Below are 12639 nucleotides of genomic sequence, written 5' to 3' on the forward strand. Positions count from 1 at the left end.
AACCAGTTTAGTTTCGCTTTGAGCCGTCGTCGCCGCCGCCGCCCATCATTTAAATGCATGCAAATTGTTGGCTTACCTCCTTGCCTCGGCTGGCCTCAGCTTCTTGACTCGATTCCGAGATGCTAACAGGGCCAGGACAGCTCGGTTGAAATTTATGTGCCATTGGGCACTGGCCCGAGCGGAAGAGCAAAAACAAAAACGTAAAAAATATTAATTGCTTTTGCAAATGGAGTGCGCTGCCCAAAATGGCACTGGCCAGCTAGTCTGCACATGGTAACTTGGCCTTTGTTATGGCTATAAGTGGAGAACGCTTTTTTAGCCTTTTACTAGAAGTACAGTGGCAAATAATAGATATTAGTTTTAAATATTTAAAATATTTGCATGTTTTTACACCTGCAATCCCATGCAAATGGATATGAGTGCTTCTATTTCCCTAAATGAAATTATTTGACCAACATTTTCTGATAATTTAATTTCTCCCGGTGCAGTAATTGAGCTTTGCATATAGAATCATATTTTTTCCGGCCCGCCATGTCACTAAACCGGCCATTGTTCTCGTAAACTAAGCCGAGCAATTGCAGTCTACGACCCCCGAATGCGGCCACCCATCTACCCATCATAGCCCCACCTCACACTTTCCTTTTGGACCTCTATTGGCCACGTTGGCGAATATAAATTGCGGCTTTATCAAAGCGGACGTCAAATCTCGTTTAAATTAATGAGTTTCAGTACTTTTTTTGCTGTTTGGTCCGCGCTAGTCGCATAGATGACGCTTCTAGTTTGAAATTCCGTTTATTTATGCGTCATAAATTGCAAGAAAAAACGATCTAGAGGTTGCAGTGGAAAAACGAGAAAATGGTGGCAAGGGGCAAGTATCTAGTGGCATGGAGCAGGAAACGGAAGACAGGAAACGATGCCGCCAGGCAAAGCGTTAAAATTATGAAACATTGTTTGGCACTTTGCGATGAAAGCCGAAATCGATTTGAGGGGCAAGAGGCCTGCCTGCTCTGTCCTGGCGTGGTGTGGCAAGTGCGAAATGAGCAGCAGTTAAGTAGTCATAAACTCCAGAGCAAACGACAGAGCGCCAGAACCGAGTTAATTAAAATGTTTAGCCCGCCGAAGTGTTGATAATGACAAAATACATATATACAAGACGAAGCCGGAGGGACTCGGGTCCCAGTCAACGCGACTCCAAAGTTATTAAAGTTATTGTGGCGTGTAATTAGCTGACGAGCTGTCAACAATATAAGAGCCCTTTGCCCGGAGGCCTCCGTCTTAGCCTCCCCCGGATGACTTGGTGGATGGATCATTTTACGGGCTTTCGTTTGTTTGCACGCCAAATTGTCGACTGATAAATCAATTGCTGGCGGAGGGATGTGGCTGTGGCTGGATGTGCCAGGGGGAGAAAATCTTGGCAGTTATTTGTTTAATTGACTTGCCAGCATCGTTTGCCCGCCAGGCCATAACTAATTTTATAATTAGGCATGCTGCGGCGTGAATTACGGCTCCTATTACGGGGCGCCGGTACGTAATGTGATGTTCCAGGATGTGCTAGGATGTGCCGTAGCAAATGACAACGCAATTATGTCGCATAGTCGGCGGCGGCTCTTTAATCATCGAATTTAGTGCGTTTCGTTTTACACTGTACCTTTGGATTAGTCATGATTGCTCATTTCAGGGGATATAATTACAAACGTAAATAATATTTACTCTATTGCAGTATCCTGTGTAAAATATTCCAACGCAATGTTCTTAAAAATCATATCTTTAAAAAGTTAATTGGAAATTTTCTTCCAAGCTCTGAGCTAATAGCCCCACCTCTTCCATCATTTGCCTGTAATTGTTATTCGAATTAATTTAATTAATTTCTTTTCGGTGTGAAACTTTGACAGACCTAATTGAAAAATGCGCCTAAGCTGATAATTAGCATATTTTGGGAAGAGGGGAGAATCCTGGGAGGGAAGTGCGATTCAATTACTCATACTTGAGTGTAAATGGAAAAGTTTCAGTCTGCCGGCCGAAACTTTTGCTTTCGCCGGCCAGCTGTCCTTCAAGTGACCGCTGCTGCAACTCTAATTGGGCACAAAACACACGCACACACGTTGCAAATTGTTTTAGCACAGTTTGGGGCATCCTTTTTCCGAAAACCCCCACGCCCGCCCCCACTTACCACCCCTTTTTTGGCCACACACTCAATTAAAACTCAAGACCCATCATAATGCCGACGCCTTTTAGTCTTGATGTTGCAACCTTTTCGACAAGAATTTTTTATTTCAACAGTCTGCGGGAAAAAAGGATTTACTTTGATTCCTTTTTTTTTGTCCGGCACACAATTTCTGTCGTGTTTTGGCTGTCCTTTTGCCGGGGAAGGTGGACATCTGAAAAGTGTGTAAAGTTTAAAGAGCCTTAAGGGATTATGTGCACAAATGTGTTGAAATTCGGGTCTTAATGATAGACCAAGTGGCGAGCTAACCAAAAAACTCCCAGAAAAAATTGTAACAGAAATACTTTTCGGAAAAAAAGGACCGAAAAAGGACAACCATTTCGGGCCGTGGCTTATGTCCATTTATAGATAAGAAGGTGGCCCGGAAAATAGCCAAAGCTCTTGGAGTTTGCCCGATTGACTGGCTGCTTATTAGTGTCCTGCCAACTGTGTCCCGCTTCCAGCTGCGACAGGGATAAGTGGGCATTAGCCTGACGAGGATTCCTTGAGATTCAGCCACTTTTCACCCTGAGAATTCCTGGGAGGGGATGGAAGATGCCAGAGAACCGAAAATACAACTAATTTTCATTTAATATTTTGTAATTTCGCTTTATTTACATTCATTTGTTTGTTCAGCATTGACTTGCTGACATTTATGCCCCTCTGTTTGCCGACTTCTGTCCAAATCTGTCAACTTTCCATTCGGAACTCAGCTCAAGTGGTTGTTCAAAGGTCGCGTGTCCAAATATTTGTTCAGCCTGGCCAGGGACAGTTTGCAGGAAAAAGAAGCCACCAATCAAATGAAGTACTTCAGACATATTTCTAAATATGCTTACACAGTCCGATGATAAAGTAACAAAACCCAGTGTTGCTTAACAGATCTGCAGGCTTTTTTTTTTGCAGCCCTGCCGATACACAAACTTATCGAACTTCAAGCTGTCAAAAATACACGCGTACACGCGTCAGTACACATTTTGTTCTATTCTTAATCAAGAAAAAACTTCGTGAAATTGACTAAAATGGGCTCCAATGAAAGTTCTGGAAGGCGACCAGATGCTGTCCGAGATGGAGATGCTTGGGAGCGGGACATCAACAACAACCTGATGGGCAGGAGGATTTCAAGAGCTCCCCAGTCTCTCGACGATCTTTCAGATGAGCAACCGGGCTCCAATGCAAGTTCTGAAAGGCGACCAGTTTCTGTCCGAGATGGAGATGTTTGGGAGCGGGACATCAACAACAACCTGACGGGCAGGAGGAACCCAAGAGCTGTGCAGGAGCTGCGCTGGTCTCTCGACGAACTTTCAGATGAGCTACCGAATCCTTTTTTCAAAAGACCCACGCTATGCGAGTGTACTAGATGGACCCACTTCATATGCGGGATTTGCCACACGAGCTTTCGTAAGATTCCCACTGAAAACGGAGAAGGAGAAGGGCTCTCAAAGAAGACCCTTACTGATTGTATTCCACTGGAATATCCTGAATGCCCCTATTGCCATTCGTTTTCGACTATGGCGGATGTAGATTACAAGGACTAAGGAAAATAAATAAACTGGTACGTTATTTAATAGGCCAAATACTAATATTTACAACTACTTGTACTACTTGTATGTATTTCATCTTGTACTAAACTTCAAGCTTGCGAAATCTGTTAATGTATTAACAATTCTAAAAAATAAAATATAATACTTACCGCGATGACTTGGGAAAGAAAGTAGACAAGTATGTTATCTAATAAGCAAAATACTATTTCTTACTTAAACTACAATATTATTTATTTTTTCTAGCGTTAGTACCAGAATGTCCATGTATGGAACCACCACGAATCAGAAAAGCTTACGAAATCCTATAATGTTTAAATCCTAATTACTGAAAAAAATAAAATTTAATTCCGGTCCTCGAAAATCGAAATCTATTTTGAAATTATACAAATAGTATAATAAACTATGGGTTTTTAAAACCTGCTAAAGCTAACCTAGTGTTTATAAATTTTAGTTCTTATAATGCTATGTTGTCTTCTATAAAAGTCAATCTCTATTTTTAAGCACACTAGCGAGTTAACGCAACCTGGAACGTTTTTTGAGAAACGGTTACCCACAACGTGTCTAGGCAGTTTAAAATTCCGTTGGGCTCTGATTTTGCCACCCAAGGTTTTCCGCCCAAGTAGCGCCCATTATGGCCAACAACAATGAGAAACTGGCAAAACAAAAGGCAATCAAAAAAGGAACACTGCTTAAAATAAAAAACAAAGAGAGACGACAGAAAACGAAATACTTGCAGCTAAGTTTCCACTTTTTATTGTACCGAGGAGGGTAAATTATACTACGTGAGTGCACATGGTGAATTTCCCAAACTCTACTTAGTGGCCCCGGTTTTGGGACGCCTCTCATCAGTGGCAGTTGGGTTCCAGGGGTGAAGGATGTGGGGTGGCTTGATGGTGGCGTTGATGGTGCGTTACCGGAATCAAATATAAAATACATTTAAAAAAGTAAACTTGTAGGTATTAAGGAGCAAGTGCAGAGCATCAGAAACGGAAACGAATTCGAGGAAACAAGGATAAGTGAGTGGTCGTGGGTGGAGGACTCAGGAATGGATGTGGAAAGGCGACACTAAGTAGCAAATGCAACTGACTCTGCGGCAAGTGGCTTACACTTACAGATCCTTCGCCATGGCTATGTTAATTTAGTTGCCACACAAAACGAGATTGATTTCGGCATCCGTACACTTGACTTGAGTCGATTTAAAATTTTTGCCACCACAACAGCATGAAATATTCAAATGAAATTCAGTCGGCAGTCGCCTAGCACACAGTTCGATTTGTTTTCGAGTGCGATTCCAGATTCCGGACAAGGATCCGGATCCATTTGTGGATGTGGGGATGGGGATGGAGGCCCTTTCCGTAAAGGCAACGGAATAGCCTGGCTCTTAAGTGCGGTTGCAAATGTCAATTGGCCGTTCGGCCAAAATCGAACCGGTAACCGATTGCATTTTAATTTTCCACTTCTCCCAGGGGGATTCCCAGAATCACTCGATGCTGCTGCTGAAGAGATTGGCAAACTCTCTGGCATCGATCTCGTTTTCTTATTTACATTAAAAGCTGTTTGCATTCACTTAAAAGGATAAGCAATGTCCTTTTAATGGGTTTCAAATTGAATAAAGGATTAAGTTGTTAGTTTAAAATTGAATTGCGTGCGCTCGACTGAAAGAACTTCGACTCGGTGGCGTTTCCCTTGCCCATTTCCCATCACCAATTCAAAGGGTTAGTTTTCCCTCCGTCCTACTGGGAAAATTGCAATGCAATTCCATTTTACGTTTCTGCCCAAAATCGAATCGCCGAACAATAGATAGCGAATATGTGGGGGAAAACCCAATAGATATAACGACCAGAGGCCGGAACATTGCTAATTAGGAACGCTCCTGGCAACCACAAAATATTACGGCAAACCCTGGATCAGGATCAGAAGTGTTGCTACAACAGCTATATTGGAAAAAACAAATTTTAAAATATAAGTAACAAATAAAAGCTCAAAAATTTTAACATACTCTAAAAAATAAATATTTTTGTAAACCTAGTTGTTATAGAATACCTTTTTAAATCTGGGTAACTTTTAATTAATTAGTAGATAAATAAAGCCACTTTCATTTGCTATTTTCAATTTTATATTATTTTAAAAATTATATTTTAATGTCACTCTTTTTTTTTCAAAGTAAAAAGATAGCTAGTTTCACATCATTTTTGCAACACTGTCTACCATCGGTGGCTGCAATAATTATTTGGCCATTGAAGCGCTATATTGTCATAACGACCAGATGCGAGTATTTCATCCTGCCGCCAGCAGGTGCAGATCCTTTTGCTGCCGTTTTTGCTCACTTCCTGCCAGCGGAAAACTTTAATGAGCACATTAGCCACATCCCCTGCAAGGAGTCGCATTCATTCTGCGGACTAGCGATTTGTTAAGCTCACCGCCCGTCAGGCTGGATTCGGGCTTCCGGATTTGGAATTCAGCTCGCAATTAGTTGCCGGTCGGACTGCTCATTTTAAAACTGCCAAGTGAGGCCAGGCCCGGCGCTTAGTTCGCAGTCCCGTCTTATTAAAACAAATCTGCTCATTATGGCCGGCAAGGCAGCCAAACCAAAGCAATTTGCAAATGTCTCTTTGTTCGCCTAGTTCATTTGAGAGCACTTTGGGTCCGGAGTCACCGCAGATGTGTCTGGACTAGTTTCCCTTTTCGGTTAAGGGATCCCCTGAGGATTCGTCCCTGTCCCGTATGTGATTGAGAAAAATCTAGCGCAACAAATGAAGCTGAGTTGCTCGCAAAGGTGCTACTGCCGGATAGAAATGTATCTGTAAGCTGGTCCGTAAATAAGTTCCATGGCTTTGGTCCGTCAGCTATAACGAATAAATTAAATAAATTGATGGAAGATTGCTCACCCTAATGGGACTTGAACCCTGGACCAGAGAAGTCATTGCGACAGGAACATTTGTCCGGGCCAAATGCAAATAAATTAATCCTTGTAAGCGCAACATCAAAGATACTGGCTGCTCCTTTGTGGCTGCTTAGTTTCGCCGCAATTCGCGTATTATAATTGCTTTAGTTTGTTGTCTGGCAGGACTTTGTCTTCTTGTTTCGGCTTTTCTGCAGAGAAAGAAAATATTGAAATTTCGGAGCTTAATATCTTTAAATAAGAAAGGAGTAAACCCTTATCTCTGCAAAGTAAAATTTTCTCTGATTTGTTAGCCAAGTAAAACATGGTAGCTTTCTAGCCTCAAAAGTTCTTAGCTTGTTCCTTTAATTATGCCCAGGATTTGTTTGCTTTTGTCAGTAATGTCTCACTTAAGCGGATTTCGCAAGAAAGCCCAGTCAAAGGCACTATAGGAAATTTGACCACTTTTTCTGGCCAAAAACCATTTTTTGAAAGTTAAAGGATTTAAATAATTTTAACTGCATATCATTCACAATAGATTAATTTTTAATGTTGCATACCAGAAATTTTCATAGATGGCGCCACTGCGAAGAAAACAGCTGTTAAAAACAGCTGTTGATGTTAACATTTACATGAGCTTAGAATTTACGATTTTTTGGTGCGATTTTAAAAACACGAATACTTAAAATTTTATGGACAAAATAAAAAGTTTTGAAATGAATACTTTTTTAAGTGGTTTGTATTGTGTGTTTGTGTATGTGAAGTGTCCAAAAAACTTGTGTTGTCCTTTTAATAAAGTGAAAATGTAAGCAGTCTAGCATAAGAAATTTTTAGAAATAAATCACATTTTTAAAAAGAGATTTAAACCAAGTCTGGCGGAGTCGGACAATGTAATTTAGTCCATGTTGTAGATTGTTTAATTTTCTTCAAATGAGTGAAATATGAATATGCATAAAAATGCACTTTCGAAGAAATTCATAATTTAAGGAGGCAACCTCAACACCTTGAATGTGAATCTGTTAGCTGTGAGACTAGTGCAAAACCGAACAGTTAGAATGTTATTTTTAAATAGGGGGTGGTGCCACGCCCACAATTTTTTCATTTATGAGTTCTTTTGACCATATAAACTCAAATCAAAAATCAAAATTTAAATATCTTGCTTAGTTTTTGAGTTAGAATGTGTTTCTTAAAAAGTGGGCGGTGCCACGCCCACATTTTTTAAAAATATTGAATCTATTGACCATGTGAACTCAAATCAAAAATCAGAACTTAAATATCTTGTTTCGTTCTTGAGATATTATTTTTGGCCAGAAAAAGTGGTCATATTTCCTATAGTGAAAGGGTAGCAATGACATAAATAATCAACCAGCTGGGTCTCAGCTTCTGGCCACTTGGAATGCTGATAGTTTTATGTTTGTCACTGACAAAGATGGGTTAAAGGGTGTCCAAACACTTGCCCAAAAGCCGTGAACAATGCTCCGGTCGCGTGGCGTTCTGCGGGCTCGAACAATGGCAACAACTTTAGCCGTAACTGTAACTGATTTTCCAGCAGCGCCCACAAATTTAGGCAATAGTGTTGTGAATTATGACGGGTAATGGAAAAATGGCTGAAATATCGAATACGGCTTCCAAAAAAACATGTAATTTTTTGAAAAATGTTTCTCTTAATAAATCAAAATAAAAGCTCAGTTTATTTGAATTTTGTTTGAAAATTTCCAGTATTCTTAATAGTAAATGGCTTTTTTTCAAGACCTTATTTATGTTATATCTTATTTCCTTTACTCTCAGGCCTAAAAAAAGCTGAACTTGGCTTTGAGAACTTCAATTTGCCATCACTGACTGTAGAAGTAGTGATCCCCAGTTGACTGGCCACACGCCCGCAGTATAAACAACTCAATTTGAATGCATTTAACCGCGTAATTGAGCCACGCGCCGGACAGCTACGCGTGCGCTATTTGCGGCCAACCCCCGCTGGTAGTCCCCCCTCCCTTTCCTAACCGTTCCCCAACGTTCATCCCCTCCCACCACCTCCCATCCTTCCGCTAAGCGCACCAAATTGCAAACCAATTGGCATGCAACTGGTTTCGGTCGCCGGGATAATTGGTGGAGGATGAGGAGGTGAGCCAGGACGAGGAGGCCCAGTCAATGCCCAGAAATTAGTGCGTAAATGTTTTCTCACCAAATAAAAACGGCGAAACGCACCCAGTTCCGTCGCGAGTTGCGAGTTGCGAGTGGCAAGTAACGAGGCTTTGTGCCTCATTTCGCTACGCTTGCCGGGAAATTAACTGCGAATTATTCGACCAGACGAGCCGGCACGGGCACACGTCCAATTTGGTTGGATTTGCGATGCCTTTCAAACTGGAACATCACAATGCCGCTTGACAGGTGAGTCTGATCGTGATGATGATGAATTGATGACGCGTGCGATTCCTAAATGCTAACCAATAGCCCTCTCCAAAGGTCACAAAAAATGTGGGAATCAGTTTGAGATGGATTCATAATGGATAATCATGTGCAGAAACTATTCTCAGAAAAATAGGAAAAGATTCATCCCTTTAATATAGCCATTACTGTTTAATTTACTTAGTTTTTTTGCCAAATGTGACACCAATTTTTACTGCCCATGATGCTATCTCTCTGCCCTCTTTAATCGACCATAAGAACATCAAATATAATTTTCAACACAAAGGCGTTTTACAATTTTATTGCCCATGCGCAATTTCAAATATTAATAGCCCCGGACAGGATAACCGAAAACAGGGCCCGAACCAGTTAAGTTCGCGCAAACAATGCGAGAAAACGCGTTACACTTACAGTTAGAGCACAAGGCTTCAATATTACATGAGCACAAATTGCAATTTAATCCACAGATGTCAGCATTACGATCAGTGCTCAGTGCCCCAGAGTCGCTGCCACAGCAGCCCTTTTGCACGTGCCCCGGGGACGGAGTTGAAAAATGGCATTAAAGTCACATTGACAATCATCAAATTGTGATTCGCCCGGAAAACAACAAAGGCAAACGGCACAACCCACCCCTGACTGGATTTTCTGACTCAAGACACATGTGCCTGCCAACCGCCTTCCGTCCACCGCCTACCACCTCCCATCTGCCCGCTCCCTGGTGACACTTTAGCGTTTCCGGCGCTTCGTCCTTCGGCCTCACCCACTCCACCCCTCCCGTGACTCTTCATCAAAACACTCTGCGCAAATCTGTCATATAACTTCGGCAAAAGGACTCTTGGGAGCTTGTTTATGTCAACTTCAGACCATAATTTATATGAGCCCGCATATGTACATATATGAGTTATAGTACCTAAATATCCGAGCGGGCAAGTGGGCGTGGTAAGACTTATTAAATTTTAATTGCCATCAATGGCAGTGCCACCGAATCGCAGACTAAATGAACTAAACTAAGTCGCAACTTTATCAACCACTCCCAATTAAACATCCAACTAAAAGAAGGACAGCTCCTCCGCGGAGGGGAGCTCCCGGCCGAGGCGTATTTATCTCTGGTACGGCAGAGTTTTTGGAGCGCACTCAGACGCGAAATTGTCGTAGCAATCCAAATTCAATTAAACAAACACAATAAGTTTCGATAAAGCCTCGCTGATAAAGAAGACAAACTAAATATTCGCATAAAATTTACTAGCACCCAACCAGCCGGGGAGGGTTTCTGGCGAGAAGTCAATGGTGCAGATTAAGTGTTGCTCGCACCAACAGGGGCACACTCCAGGACACTCGATGAGGACTGTGATGTATGCGTAATCTGGAGCAATTCAGGCGCGTAAGAAGGTCCTCGTGTAGAGCGTGTAGACAAAAAACCCTACGCCACGCAAATTGATCCACAAAACAGTACACGAGGACAGAATCGAATTCAAATTCACGGAAACCCGGCTCAGATTAACGAGGCAAGTGGGTGGGTTGGGCTGCAGAAAACAACTTAATTGTGTGAGTGTCGCGTTTTGATTCTGCGGAAAATCTTCGGAGAGTGACACTGAAAGTTACCCAACTTCACATTCCAAGTGACAAACCGGATTGGAAAGCAATTGTCTTGGATTTGCGTCAAGTCGGTTGGGTCTCGTTAAGGGTAGCTTAACGGTGGCCGTCGGCGCGTTAATTTATCGTTTCACTGATTTGTCTCTTGGAAGGGGAATGGGAAGTTTTCATTGATGGGGGGCTGTTCCAGGACTAATTTACACCCCCAAATGTATAAGTTTCAAATCGCATTGGTCCTTAAATGGGTGTTGTTAAAGCTGTTTATGTTTTAAAAGAAAATTGCTAAGATTTGCAGGTAGTTTTTCACATATTTTAAATATAGGCTTTAAAAATATAATTATTGTTTGTCTAAAGGTTTTATGAATTTCCACAATGCTTTGTTCATCAAAAGAGAATTGGATCCGTCCAAAAGCAGATTCTGTTATTTGCGTTGAAAAATTTAAACTCGGATACTGTCACTTGCCTTCCCGGTTGCAGATTAAAACTATTAAACCTACCTCCATTGCAAGAGCGCCGTACTTGTGCTGGGGTTATGCTACTTCATATTCTTATTCTTGGACAGGTGGATTCCAAATTACTTCTAGAAAAATGTATGCTTTGAGTTCCTAATAGGGTAACTAGGTCCTTCCGACCCCTTTGGTTACCAATTTATAGATCTAATTTTGCCGAACACGATCCGTGTTGTGTTATTTGTAAAAATAAAAACTCATTATCCCATTTATTATCCCCTCAACCCCAGATCTAATTAAATCTTAAATTATGGAATATCTTTAAGCTTAATTTATCTTTACTTTAGGTCATAAATAACAGATCATTGTTAGTAATACCTACATATTTATAAATAATCATTATATATTATATTTTTTAAAATCTATTTATTTTTACAACCTTGGATCTTTGGAAGTATTTCTTGTTTTCTTTGATTTTTGCGCAACTGTCTCGTTTTTGAAAGTTTCCATGGCTAGATGTGTGCAACTAAAATTAGCATTTAATTTTATGCAAATTAAACAAGCTCCCAGCCGCCGTTGCTCTGTCCCGCTGCCACACCTCCCGCTGTCCTCTGGCTGTTTGAATGGCGCTCGACATTTGCTCACATGTCTGCAGCTGAATAATTTAACGACTTACATTTACAGAAATTAACGAACACCGGCGCATTTATCATATACATATATGTATGCATGTGTATTTATTAGTGCGCTCGTATGGGTGTGCGGTGCAAATAGGATTTGTGCGACTAATTGCAAAGTACTTAAGCAAAGCTTTAAACAAATGTAAGAGGAAAATTTTTAAATAAATTATTTAAGCAAATTGCCAGCCAACAGATGCAGTGGAGACCTCAAAAAAGAGAGAAACAAGGAAATCTGTTGGAAAAAAATGGAAATATATATGGAAAGGCAGGGGGTGGCCCACTCAAAAAACAGAGTGTTGCCTGCCATAATAGATATAAAAAGGATTCCTTCCGGACCGGAGTTCGGATCCTGCTTGCTTTTATGCAACGCTGTCAGCGGCAGTCAATCCGCATCCGAATCGGGCCCAAATGACCGGCCATGCATGGATTTCTGTTTCAATTATACGCATCTTGGCCCAAACACACGAAGGGGCGATTATAATATCAATGGGCGAGAGGTGTGTGCGCGTGAATTTATTCATTTGCTTGTCACTGTTTTGACAACCTCACCCGAAGGATACGGCCGGGAGTCCTGCGTCCGGAGTCGGCATTGTATCACCCAAATCGGATTAAGAAATTTCGTATTCGCATCCGTTTGCCGCACATACTATAATTGAATGGCCGGGTGAGCATTTTGCGGAGCGTGTGTGAGTGCTTGAGCCTCTGATGGCAAATGAGAAGCAAATTTAAAATTTTACACTTGACTTAGCATTGTTGTCCTGTCATTTCACACGCCTGCCACTCGGAGTCCTTTGAAGCTGCCTGAAATAAATTGTTTTTTCCCTCTCATCCCCAAAATGATAAAGAGCTTCGTATATACATAAATACATAACATATAAACGTTGTTGGG

At 41.4% G+C, this 12639-nt stretch overlaps 1 long non-coding RNA gene across 1 annotated transcript; it reads left to right on the forward strand.

The window, feature by feature from the left end:
- Window positions 1-3113: 3113 nt before the first annotated feature.
- On the forward strand, window positions 3114-4184 carry LOC138926597 (uncharacterized). The gene is made up of 3 exons (XR_011443164.1): window positions 3114-3755; window positions 3839-3922; window positions 3988-4184. It is a non-coding gene; the product is annotated as an uncharacterized lncRNA (long non-coding RNA).
- Window positions 4185-12639: the final 8455 nt, after the last annotated feature.

Source organism: Drosophila bipectinata, chromosome 3R (genome assembly GCF_030179905.1).
Source record: "Drosophila bipectinata strain 14024-0381.07 chromosome 3R, DbipHiC1v2, whole genome shotgun sequence".
NCBI lineage: Eukaryota > Metazoa > Arthropoda > Insecta > Diptera > Drosophilidae > Drosophila > Drosophila bipectinata.